Genomic DNA, 12,315 nt, shown 5'->3' on the forward strand with positions numbered 1-12,315 from the left:
ATTGGTTTTATATATACAGAAAGCAAGCCCTACATCCAATTTAGAAAATGAAAATTCTTCAGTGCTTAAAAACAATAGACTACACACACAAATGGGATCAATAAGTACCTATGGAGTGAAGGTACATGGCATTCAAATTAGAGAAACAGAGAAACGGATTCTTTTTTCTTTGTCAATTGTGAATATAGAGATAGCTTAGGTTTTGTCTACTTCTGAATGCACCATTGCCACTGGGACTAGTGCATTCTAATTTCCATGCTTATGATACTTAATATGTTGCTTCTAAATGGATGTAACATTTCACTATACATGCCATCATTAGATTGCTTTTATCTTAAATGGAAAGAATATTTTATTTTTGAATTTTAAAAGGCCATTTTTCCCTTAACCAACTAAACCACATCCTGTTCAAGTAATTTTATTTCCAGATCCTTCTACTGGAAATTGAATTAATTGAAGCACTGCTCTTTTATAATGTATGATAGGCTTGGAAGAAAGGCTGCAACTTTACTGCAGTTAGAGAAAAAAAATCTATAAATGAATCAGTGGCAGCTTCCCCAGCCAAATATAGCTGTATGTCTTTTAAAATTTTAGTGAAGATTAAAACTTTGTCATTTCAGTGTATCAGTCAATTTAACATGTAGAATAATGTTCTTTGGTGAATGATGCAGGCTAATGATATAATAACTGGAAGAATGTAATGACAAATGCCAGGGATAGAAGCTATCCTTCTCTGAATGATTTTTTTTTCTTTTTAAAATGTAAAGAGTCTTATAAACAGAGGCTTCTGGATATTGTTCCGTGATAACTAGCTAATAAGAGTAGCCTCATCTGTAAACCGGGAATGCTGATACTTTGTTTTAATAGGTGTTAAAGTTAAAAATACTTTGTTTAGTAGGTGTTCAATAATGCAAATAACTCCTTATTTTCACTATTTTTGTACTAAAGCTAAACTGATATTGCAATTACGTTAATGCATCTACAAACTAAGCTTCAATAAGAAACACAAGTGAATTATACCTTGACTAACTAGAACATACCCCAAATTCATTTAAATCCTTTTAATTTGATGCATCTATCAAGTGTATGTGTGATGTATCTATCAGGGGTGTGTGTGTGTGTGTGTGTGTGTGTACAGAGAGGATTCTAACTGTGCACAAATGCTGACAATTGATATTTTTATTGAACCTATGTATCCATTTAATAAGTTTGTTCTGTGATATCAAACTGCTGCACTTCTCAACATTTCTCACCTAACATGTTCTGAGTTCCTGGTGTACACAGACACTTAGTTACTGAATGACAGACTGCAAAATCATTAAGTTGGAATGTTTTCTCATTACAGCAGAAAAAAACAATTAATGTTGACTAATATGTCACAAAATACATACTTTTGCAGGCCAGTGGGGATAAAATGTTAAAAATGATTCTATGCCTGAAGATGCAACTTTCTTTTTCTCCCTTTACCTTTACAAACTGCATTCCTCTCACTCTGTTTTATTTTACTGTAATTCTCTTGCTGTGCTGCTCATCAATTCCTCTCTCATGCTTTCACCTTCCTCCTTTCATTGCCGATAGATTTTCAATCTTTTACCTGCACTGCTACTCTAGAATTTGACTGAAAATGATGCTCAATATCAGGAACTGAATGAGATTTTTCCTGGAATATCAAAGTGAGATATCCAAATGGCTACTGGATTTCCATATATCTTTGGGTACCCAAAATAGTGCTTTAGATTTTTTGCCGCAAAGAACAGAGTGTCCTTTTCCATTGAAAAATTATCTGTTCCTTATGTCATTAAGTTTTATTACTATAATGTACTTTACCTGTGACAACTGCAAAGGACCCCAAAGGAGAATGTAATTGAACCACAATGTGACTCTCTACTTACTCCTCTCACCTTGGGAAGTCATGCTATGTGATAGTTATTTATGTTGATTACTAATGCAATGCAAGGCATACACAATCTAAATGCCTAATACAGGACCTAGTACTGTGACTCAGTCAACATGAAATGAATGCAAGATGATCATATCTTTCAATTGTCTTTGAATAAAAATGAAAGGATAGAAGCACTAAGGAAACATAGATACAATTTAATTCGAATTATTGTTAAGTGCAACATAAGTGGGTATGGTAGATTTCTACATTACCCAAAGATATAAATTTGTACCTGAAAGATGATAAACTTTCCAATATCTAAATTAAGCGAAAAATATGGGGTGGAAAGTTGTGTAAGGAGCTACCTCTGTCTAATATTGCCTTTGAATACACGAGAGAGCATGGGAAACATATACTAAACAAAAAGTTCTTGTGTGTACGTGTTTATGTCATAAGCCAAACTCCTGTTTAGCATTTTGCATTTGAAAATGTCTTGTTGATTGTCATATTTAGAGATCTTGAGAAGGGAGGAACACTAGAAAAACATAGCATGTTCTTCCTCTTTGCAATTTGATGTAACACAATTAAAAAAAAACTCTTGTAATTCAGAGGGATTCATAGTAAAGAGCATATTATAAATGAGATCAAATGATAAGAAAATGGTTGGTGATGAAGAGATATCAGAAGACTTGAGAAGCTTATGACACCCAAAGACGCAGCTGGTAACTCTCTAGAACACTGCTATAAACTCTCATTACCCCCAGAGTGATGACAATTGTTCATGCTTTACACAGCTGTTTGGATTGCCAGAGCAGCTGTTACCTGCAAAAGAATATTTGAAGAGATTAGTCTCCTGTAGACCATCCAATAACCTCCTTAAAGAGTGAGATGTAGTGGACGAGTAATGCAGCAACAAAAGCAGAAACGACGTTAGGTCTGAGGTGTCAATTGAAGAAACGTTGGTAATTCATGCGGATTAATGTTCGATTTCTCAAACTTGTCTCTCAAGCTACTTAAGTGATTTCTCTAATCAATTTTTTACTTCAATTACAGGAAGAATGACTTTGGAAAATTTATAATTAATTATGATTTGGCATCTTAGGCAGATAAGTTGTCTTAATTACTTGCTATTGCCCTGATAACTCTTACACTGAACACTGATTTCTTTTTTTTTTTTTTTAGGTTTTGTGAAAGAAATAAAATAATCTCTGCAAAAATTATTTTATCTGAGACTTTAGAAATATTTTTTCCTCGCTTCAGTTAATTTTTAAACCTTTAGCATTGAACAGATGTTCATGATCTGCTGAAAATTCATTGGTAATTATCCACCTGTCATGGAACTCTGTTTTGAAGAGACTGTAAATGGCTAATTGTTACTGACAACAGTATTTCGTTTTCTTATTTAGAATCTGTAGACATTGAGTTTGCTTGAATGGTACTAATGACGTTCAAAACACTGTATCAGATCCAGAGAATTGTGTTGTTCCCTGTGCCCTATCATTTTATGTGAATTAGATCTTTTTTAAAGCCTTTTCCTTCTATTTTATTATTTTTACTAGAAGTAGCAACAAAATATCAGTTCATGCAAGAGCACTACTTCCGATCTCTTTAATAAGGTAAGTGTGTAAGAGTATTTTCTGAAGGCTTTTCCACAGGCATATTCAATTGCTGTAGCCTTTTCAATCTTGTCCATAAAGGATGAAATGGCCAAACAATGAAGAGGTATTTGTCACTATAATCTGAAAAGATGGCAGTTGGAAAAATTTAAAATAAAGCTGGCTTTTAAGGGACTGAGTTGGCTTTTTATGAAGACAGTGTAAGATTAAATGTATTTCTTATTTTCTCACAAAAATTTTGTTACCATGATCACATTTTTGCCATGAAATATCTAATATATTTGTTCCATATTTGTATTTTGTAGCTAATCTTTTTCTTCATAGTGCAGAGTCTATAACATTTAAAGTAAATATCCAGTAATAGTGACATACTATAATCCCTTTAACAGATGATCTTTTATAAGGCATGAGTACATCTATATATAGTATTTCTTGTAAAATGTAGACATGTAATTGCTTTCAACAGAGACATTCTGAAATGTAGATATGAAAATGTATTTTATTTTTAAAAACAGTGTTGATGACATTAATTCTACAAAAAACAACACTTTTAAAGGTGGTTAAACAGTTTTGCAGAGTGGATTTGCGAAGAAGGCTTAAAATTGGATTCATATGATTACTTTATTGTAAAATAGACTTGTTTAGGGATAATGAAGTATTAATACTGCATTTAACATTTCTACAATGGCTAGTCTTGACTAGGAAATGGAATACAAAGAGGGATAGAAAATAGAGACAGCCTAAGAAAATTATGCTGTCTATATATTTGACTTGAATTTCTAGATATTCTTACTTTTTTACAGGTTTTGCTGACTCATTTGTCTTCAGGGAAAATAATTCTTTTTTAAGACTTTTTATTAAATTCTAGTTAGTTAACATACAGCATAATATTAATTGTAAGTGTAAAATTTAGTGATTCATCACTTCCACACAACTCCCAGTGCTCATCACAAGTGTTCTCCTTAATCCCCATCACCTCTTTCACCCATCACCCCACCCACCTCCCCTCTGGAATCAGTTTGTTCACTGTAGTTAAGAGTCTGTTTCTTGGTTTGCCTTTCTCTTTCTCTTTTTTAATATTTTCCCCTCTGCTCATTTTGTTTTGTTCCTTAAATTCCACACATGAGTGAAACCAGAGGATATTTGCCTTTCTCTGACTGATTTATTTTGCTTATCATAGTACTCTCTAGCTCAATCCCTGTTGTTGCAAATGGCTAGTATTTGTTTGTGGCTGAGTAATAGTCCATTTTATATATACTACTTTTCTTTACCCATTCATCAGTAAAGAGACATTTGGATATTTCGTTAATTTGGCTATTGTTGATAATACTGTTATAAACACTGGGTTGCATGTATACCTTTGAATTAGCATTTTTGTATTCCTGTCTGATTGCTGGACCATAAGGTATTTCTATTTTTAACCTTTTGAGGAACCTCCATACTGTTTTCTAGAGTGGTCGCACCAGTTTGCATTCCCACCAGCAGAAGAGAGTTCCCCTTTCTCCACATCATCACTATCACCTGCCGTTTCCTGTGTTCTTGATTTTAGCCATTCTGACAGGTGTAAGATGATATCTCATTGTAGTTTAGATTTGTATTTCCCCGATGATGAGTGACGTTGTCCATTTTTTGTGTGTCTGAGGGACATCCGTATATCTTTTTTGGAAAAATGTCCATTCATATATGCTGCCCATTTTTTTAAAACTGTGTATTAGTTTTTTTTTTTTTTTTGGTGTTGAGTTCTAGAAGTCTTTTATAGATCTTGGATACTAACCCTTTATTGGATATGTCATTTACAAGTATCTTCCCTCATTCTACAGGTTGCCTGTTAGTTTTGTTGTTTTCTTCACTCTGTGCAGAGGCTTTTTATCTGATGTAGTCCTAATAGTTTACTTTTGCTCGTGTTTCCCTTGCCTCATGAGACCATTATCTAGTATGAAATTGCTATAGCTTAGGTCAAAGAGGTTATTGCCTGTATTTTCTTTTAGGATTTTGATGGTTTCATGTCTTACATTTAGGTCTTTAATCCATTTTTAATCTATTTTTTCTGTATGGTGTAAGAAAGTGAAAGTTTCATTTTTTGCATGCTGCTGTCCAGTTTTCCCAAAACCATTTGTTCAAGAGACTGTCTTTTTTCCCGTTGATATTCTTTCATTCCTTGTCTAAGATTAATGGAACCTGTAGTTTTGGCTTCATTTCTGGATTTTCTTTCCTGTTCAATTGATCCATGTGTCTATTTTTGTGCCAGTACCATACTGTCTTGATGACTACAGCTTTGTAATATAGCATGAAGTCTGGAATTGTGATGTCTCCAGCTTTGCTTTGCTTTTTCAAGGTTTCTTTGGCTCTTTGGAGCCTTTTGTGGTTCCCTACAAATTTTAGCATTGTTTGTTCTAGCCCTGTGAAAAATGCTGGTGGTATTTTGATAGAAATTGTATTAAATGTGTACATTGCCTTAGGCATTATAGACATTTTAACAATACATGTTTTTTTCTGATCCATGAGCATGGAATGTCTTTCCATTTCTTTGTGTCCTCTTTGATTTATTTCATCAGCATTTTACAGTTTTCAGAGTATAGGTCTCTCACCTCCGTGGTTAGGTTTATTCCTAGGTATCTTATTGTTTTTGGTGCCATTGTAAATGAGACTGATTCCTTTATTTCTGTTTCTGCTGCTTCATTATTGATGTATAGAAATGCCACAGATTTCTGTATGTTGATTTTGTGTCCTGTGGCTTTACTGTATTTATGTATCCATTCTAGGAATTTTTTGGTGGCTCTCTGAGTTTTCTACATAAAGTATCATGTCTGCAAATAGTGAAAGGGTGACTTCTTCCTTGCTGATTTGGATGCCTTTTATTTCTTCTTGTTGTCTTATTGTTATGGCTAGGACTTCCAGTGCTATGTCAAATAACAGTGGTAAAAGGGGACATCCCTGTCTTTTTCCTGAACATAGAGGAAAAGCTCTCAGTTTTTCCCCACTGAATATGATGTTAGTTGTGGGTTTTTCAAATATGGTTTTTAGGATGTTGATGAATGTTCCCTTTAAACCTACTTCGTTGAAGGTTTTTGTCATGGATGGATATTGTGCTTTGTCAAATACTTTTTAATCTATTGAAATGATCGTATGATCCTTATCCTTTCTTTTAATAATGTAGTATATATGTTGATTGATTTGTCAATATTGAGCCACCCTTTGCCTCTTAGGAATAAATTCCACTTGATCATGGTGAATGATTCTTTTAGTGTAATCTTGGATTTAATTTACTAGTATTTTATAATAATTTCTGCATCCATGTTCATTAGGGAAGGTGACCTATAGTTTTTTGTTTGTTTGTTTGTTTGTTTTGTTTTATTTTGTTTTGTTTTTGTGGAATATTTTTCTGGTTTCAGTATCATGGTGATGCTGGTCTAATAGAATGATTTGGAAATTTTTCTTCTTCTATTTTTTGGAATAGTATGAGAAGAACAGGTATTAACTCTAAATGTTTGGTAGAATTTATCTGGCCCTAGACTTCTGTTTTCTGGGGGATTTTTTTTTTTTTATTGGTGATTAACTTTCTTTGCTGTTTATCAGTCTATTCAAGTTTTCTATTTCTTCCTATTTCAGTTTTGGTAATGTATATTTTTCCAGGCATTTATCCAATTTCTTCCAGGTTGTCCAATTTATTGGCATTTAGTTTTTCATAATATTCTCTTATAATTGTTTGTATTTCTATGGTGTTGGTTGCTAATTTTCCTCTCCCATTTGTGATAATATTTGAAAATAATCTTTTTTCACTTAATTCTAGGTTCAAGTCCAACGTTTGAAAATGTAAATAAAACTATTTACTTTTTCATTTAAAATATGTCCTCTTTACTATGTTTTCATTAGTCTACCAAATGTTTTATATATAGTTAATTATTTAATTTTCATAGCAACCATAAAATAGCTATCATATTATTTGGTTGTTTAATATCTAGTTTTTGCAGTAAATCTGCATATGCTGAAAAGCATAAATGTTAAGTGCAAAATTTAATGAATTCAGACAAATGTAATCAATAATCATCAATAGTCAATAATCCTCTCAGAATATATACAATAGTGTGATCACTTGCTTTCTGCCTATAGAACTTCCTTTAGTATTTCTTATAAGACAATTTTGCCACCAACAAATTCTCTCAATTTTTATTTATCTAGGAAAGTTTTTATTTTCTAGATTTAGGATAGTTGATTGACAGCTTTTTTTCTTTGAGCATTTTAAATATATTATCCCACTCTTTCAGCCTGCATTATTTCTTCTTGGGTTTCCCTTGTAATAACTGGTGATTAGAGTACATTTTTTTTCATTGAAGTATTGATCTGTTCCAATATTAGAGAAAACTATGGATAGCTTGGCTTTCTTGAGAGTTGTTTCTCTCCTTCTCAGATGAGGATAGGGCTCAAGGCCAAGTTTGTTGTAATTTTTAACTTATGGGAAACTCTACTGTATGAAAGAAATGGTCTTATTGTATTGTGACAGGCAGAAACACAGAATAAAAACTCCCAGTTTTAAAACTCACTACTTATTGATCCTGCTTAATTTTTATTTTGATTTCTTTTGATTTAATTAATTTACTTTTCTTTATACCACTTCTGCCACTAACTTATGTTTTCTGTCCACTAAAGGTCTCTGAAGAATACTTTCTAGCTCCAACTTTTTGTTTCCAGGTGTCTTCTACACTTCAGTCAGAATTATCTTTCTGTTATAAATATTTGAAAATATTTACCCCCACTTAAAAATTTTGGAATAAGTTCTATTGCCCTTTTGACAAAAATCAAACCAATTTACTGTTTTACAGGTTTTCCAATTTCTGATTCCTTCCGCTTCTTTTCTTTCATATTTTGACTCTCTTCTTCACACTCTAAGCCCTAGCTAAGCTGTATTCATTTCTTGAACACATCATATTTCTATTCACCTCTGAGCTTTTGTATCCCTTTCTTCTGCACGGAAATAAACCTCAACTCTCCTTTTTCTAACCTGTCCTGTGCCAGCTTCGTCACTCTTTCTGAGTAGTTTTTTGTATATTATTCCCATCCTAGGAGCTCACATAAAGCATCATTTTCTTGCTAAAGCATTCATCTGTGGAGAAAACCCTTGGACCTTGTACACTGCTGTTTACAGCAGCTACCCACAGTGTGTAAAACAATATTAAACCATTTCTTAAATAATATCTCCAAATATATTGCTGTGTTAAATCTTTGAAGAATAATTGTACATAAAATATATTGAAAAAATGCACACCTGAGAACAGACGCTATACATATATATGTATATTTAAATCTAGTAGAATTTACCAAAGTGTGATTCATACAAAATGATGACTCACAATTCCAAATTACTTGTAATTCAATTAAGTTACATTCTCATGTAGAAAGTATAAAATATATATGAGGAATATAGTACATTTGCATTGTCCTTTAATTATAAGAATATTACTATAATTACGTTTTTATCTTGAAAATCAAGAAACCTTTTGAATGTCTTTGATTGAAGAATTACTAAAAATAAGTGGCAATATACATGACTGTTTTAGCTATTTATCAGAAACCTCTTATTTTTCCTCTTCATTTCTATGTCAGGCAATTTTATTGACTTCCCTATTTTTTATCACTTCTTTTTTATGGCAGTCTGTGAGATTCTTCTTGACTAGCCAGGATAATTATGCATTTTATATACTGGTAAGGTTATTTAAAACAAAATCAATGAGGTCATATTCAGTGGAATACTTTCAGAACAAATTTGTGGGTAAATTTATTTTTTCAATAGAAGTTTTTACTTTGTGGAAGAAATAAGAGTCATAGTTATATTCAGAGAAACATCTCTTAGAATTACCCACTTATTTTTCCAGATTTGTAGAAACAAATAAGGTAGAGAATCTCAATAATTTCCTATAATCAGGTGAAATCATGCCAATCTTATGATGGATAAATAAATCAATGAAAATACATGGTGTGTAATCACTAGGTGTTTATGTGAATAAATTTGTTTGCCACAACAGACATTAAAGAAACTGCAAGGATTATAATCCTGTATTTCAACATTACTTTATTTAAAATAAAACAGTAATATTTGTTGTTGTTGCTAAGGATATTAACAAAACATCTTATTTTCCTTTCAGCATATTCATTACACCCAAAGGTGAGTTCATTTTCCCCAAAACTAGTTTTCCTCCTCTATTATGAATCTTGATTAATGCTATTTTCACTCACATCTAACAAACTCAACTTCTCTTCTCTCTTTTCTAATTCAATAAATTATTGGATCCTTTCTACAGTATCATATTAATAATCTTGATTGGTTTCATTACTTCTTTATCTCCTCTCCACCTTCATCCAATCCTTTCTAGGATTTTCTTAACTTTCTAGTTTCTTTCTAATTTCTTTCTTTTTCTCTAGTTTCTCCTTAACTTCTGCCAATAGATTTTTACCAAAATATTTTATTATTTTTTCACATTGCTACTAGAGTAAGCCTCTAAATCTTGTCACTTTTCCTCTTATAATTTTCAACGACTCCCTACCGCCATCAAGATAAAATCTAATTTCCTTAGCATAACTTGAATAGATATTTGACTATTTGTATAAACTGCTTACTAATAAAAAATGTTTTAATAAAGAAAAAAAGAAGATTTACTTGTGTATAATGGACCAAAAGAGGCATGTTACCTTCTCCTTACATTCTCTAACATATCTCGTACCTTTGGTTTCATGGTAGGGTGATTTTTACAGTCTGCTTTAGAGGATCTATTCTACTTCACAATAGATATGGTAATAGATATAACACAATTGTCTTAAATTGTGCCCTGACTGGTACAGGTTCTTATTTTTAGAATTAAAAAAAATCAAAAGTGTATAGTTTTTCTGCTCAGGTCTGTCTCAGTGCATCACCCGAGCACACAAGGTTTAGCTGGCTACTGGATCCAACCTTCTATTGTGTGCCTGTTTCTGAATTAGTAACTCATTCTTCCTCAGAGCATCGACCTAAGAAGTGGAATTTATTCATTGTTGGTTAATTTTCTGATTTATCTCAGAAGGCTGTATTCTTAGTGTGGGACTTATTTCTTATACACTCAACTTTACTTGCATAATGAAATTATCTTATGAAATTTTGGAAATGGAATATTCTTCTAGTTGATATTAGCTGACCAGATTGAGAATCCAAATTTTTCTTACTGTTATACCTCATTTGTATCATAGGAACATGGGTTAGTTTCTAATTCAATTCAAGTTTTCCTACAGGAATAACAAAAATATGTGTAGGGAGGTGGGAAAGGGATCTCTAGAACTCCTAAAATCTCAATCCTTTGCAGATTATTTTTGTTAATTTATTAACATTTTAACTTATTTTACTAAAATTATCTATTTTGTCATAGATTTTCTCATATAATGGTGGTCATTTTATTTTTTATAGTGTATTATCACATCTAAATTACAAAGGAGTAATATTAAAATAAAAGTATTCACTAAAATTATGGCAAAAATTCTCATTCATATAAACAACAATCTGTTTCAAATGAAATTTACATAGTTTGGTTACTATGTTATGTTTTGTAGCTGAAGCTGACTCTTCATATGGCAGTAATGTATATATGCACCTTCCAATTATTTGGTTGTCAATTTTTTGTTTATGCAATTACAGATACATTTTCTAATGAAATTTAGATATACATTATTTCAAACCTTGTGGAAAAAAACATATAATTGATATATGGCACAGAATTTCAAATGTACTGTGATGGATATTCTCCAAAGTTAGCTGCTAAAAATTCTTCACTTCCTTGTGTTTATATGCTCTGCGTCCCATCAAGAAAAGGATTTAGTTTCTTATTTTCTTTTATCTGGATTGAACTCAGAGTGACACTGTTTCTATTCTTTGACTAGGTGGTATGAGGTCTGGTTGCTTCTACTTGATGACCATCTATACTGCTAGAGAAGAGAGACCAGAGAATCAAGGCTCATAGTCAGCTTCAACTGCTGGTCAAATGCATGAGTCCTTCCTGGATACCATGTTCCAGGCATGTTCCAAGTTAAATTCAGCCTCATGCACGGGCAAGACAAGTCATGTAGTGACTGCATGAATTCTTGACCCACAGAATAATGAGAAATATATCTCATAGTTTGAAGACTCTGAGTTTGAGGGAAGTTTGTCATAGAAATATAAATACATAATAAAACGCATAATGAGGCTATATTGTCTCTGTAATTCATAGGCTGATTATGTTCTTTATTTTCTCTTTAATTGAGATAATTGGAAAGAGAATGAAAAGTAATCTAATGTATATTCTTTAGAAGTGTTTCCTATATCTTTTTTATTTCTACCTGGCTTTGTGTTGTTTGTACAATTTGCTTCCCCCTGGAAGGTATATCCTTCATGTTCATTTTTAATTTCTATGCGTTCTTACAGATTAACAGAGTCTATCTCTCAACAATTATTTTCTTAATTTATCTCAGTGAATCATTCCCTCTTTCCCCTATCCTGTATGTTCAAAGATGGGAATTTTCAAACTTCTGTGTTTTGCTTTACATCTTTGCCAGCTGTTGCCCAGGCTAAGCAATTAGGCCTGTCTCTTCCATATTCTATGGCAGGAATCAAGTGACTATATGATAAAACCTTTTGAGAAGATTGCTTTCTCACTGTTCCTGATAGCCTATGAGTGCACAAAATATACAAAATCAAACTACAAACTGTAGGGTTTCTGACAATATTGGAAAGAAACAACTCTGTAGAAATATACAGCATTTTTCAGAATAATTTCATTAGTCATTTTGTTACCAGTATTCTGCAGGTGGAAACTTTCT

General features: G+C 32.2%; 2 long non-coding RNA genes across 10 annotated transcripts in view; one reads left to right on the plus strand and one right to left on the minus strand.

Moving 5' to 3' along the window:
• LOC140622261 (uncharacterized) overlaps nucleotides 1-11,723 on the plus strand; it is an 87,731-nt gene extending 76,008 nt beyond the window's left edge. For all 5 annotated transcript variants that reach the window (XR_012022020.1, XR_012022021.1, XR_012022024.1 and 2 more), the window contains 3 exons: nucleotides 3,065-3,199; nucleotides 9,639-9,658; nucleotides 11,398-11,723. This is a non-coding gene — a long non-coding RNA (uncharacterized lncRNA). The remainder of the gene's footprint in view (nucleotides 1-3,064; nucleotides 3,200-9,638; nucleotides 9,659-11,397) is intronic.
• LOC140622260 (uncharacterized) overlaps nucleotides 1-12,315 on the minus strand; it is a 279,983-nt gene that overhangs the window by 7,504 nt on the left and 260,164 nt on the right. Inside the window, exon 9 of one of the 5 annotated variants that reach the window (XR_012022013.1) lies at nucleotides 2,641-2,704. The exons of the other annotated variants lie outside the window; for them this stretch is intronic. This is a non-coding gene — a long non-coding RNA (uncharacterized lncRNA). The remainder of the gene's footprint in view (nucleotides 1-2,640; nucleotides 2,705-12,315) is intronic. 5 annotated transcript variants of the gene reach the window in all.

This window comes from Canis lupus, chromosome 31, assembly GCF_048164855.1.
Source record: "Canis lupus baileyi chromosome 31, mCanLup2.hap1, whole genome shotgun sequence".
Lineage (NCBI taxonomy): Eukaryota > Metazoa > Chordata > Mammalia > Carnivora > Canidae > Canis > Canis lupus.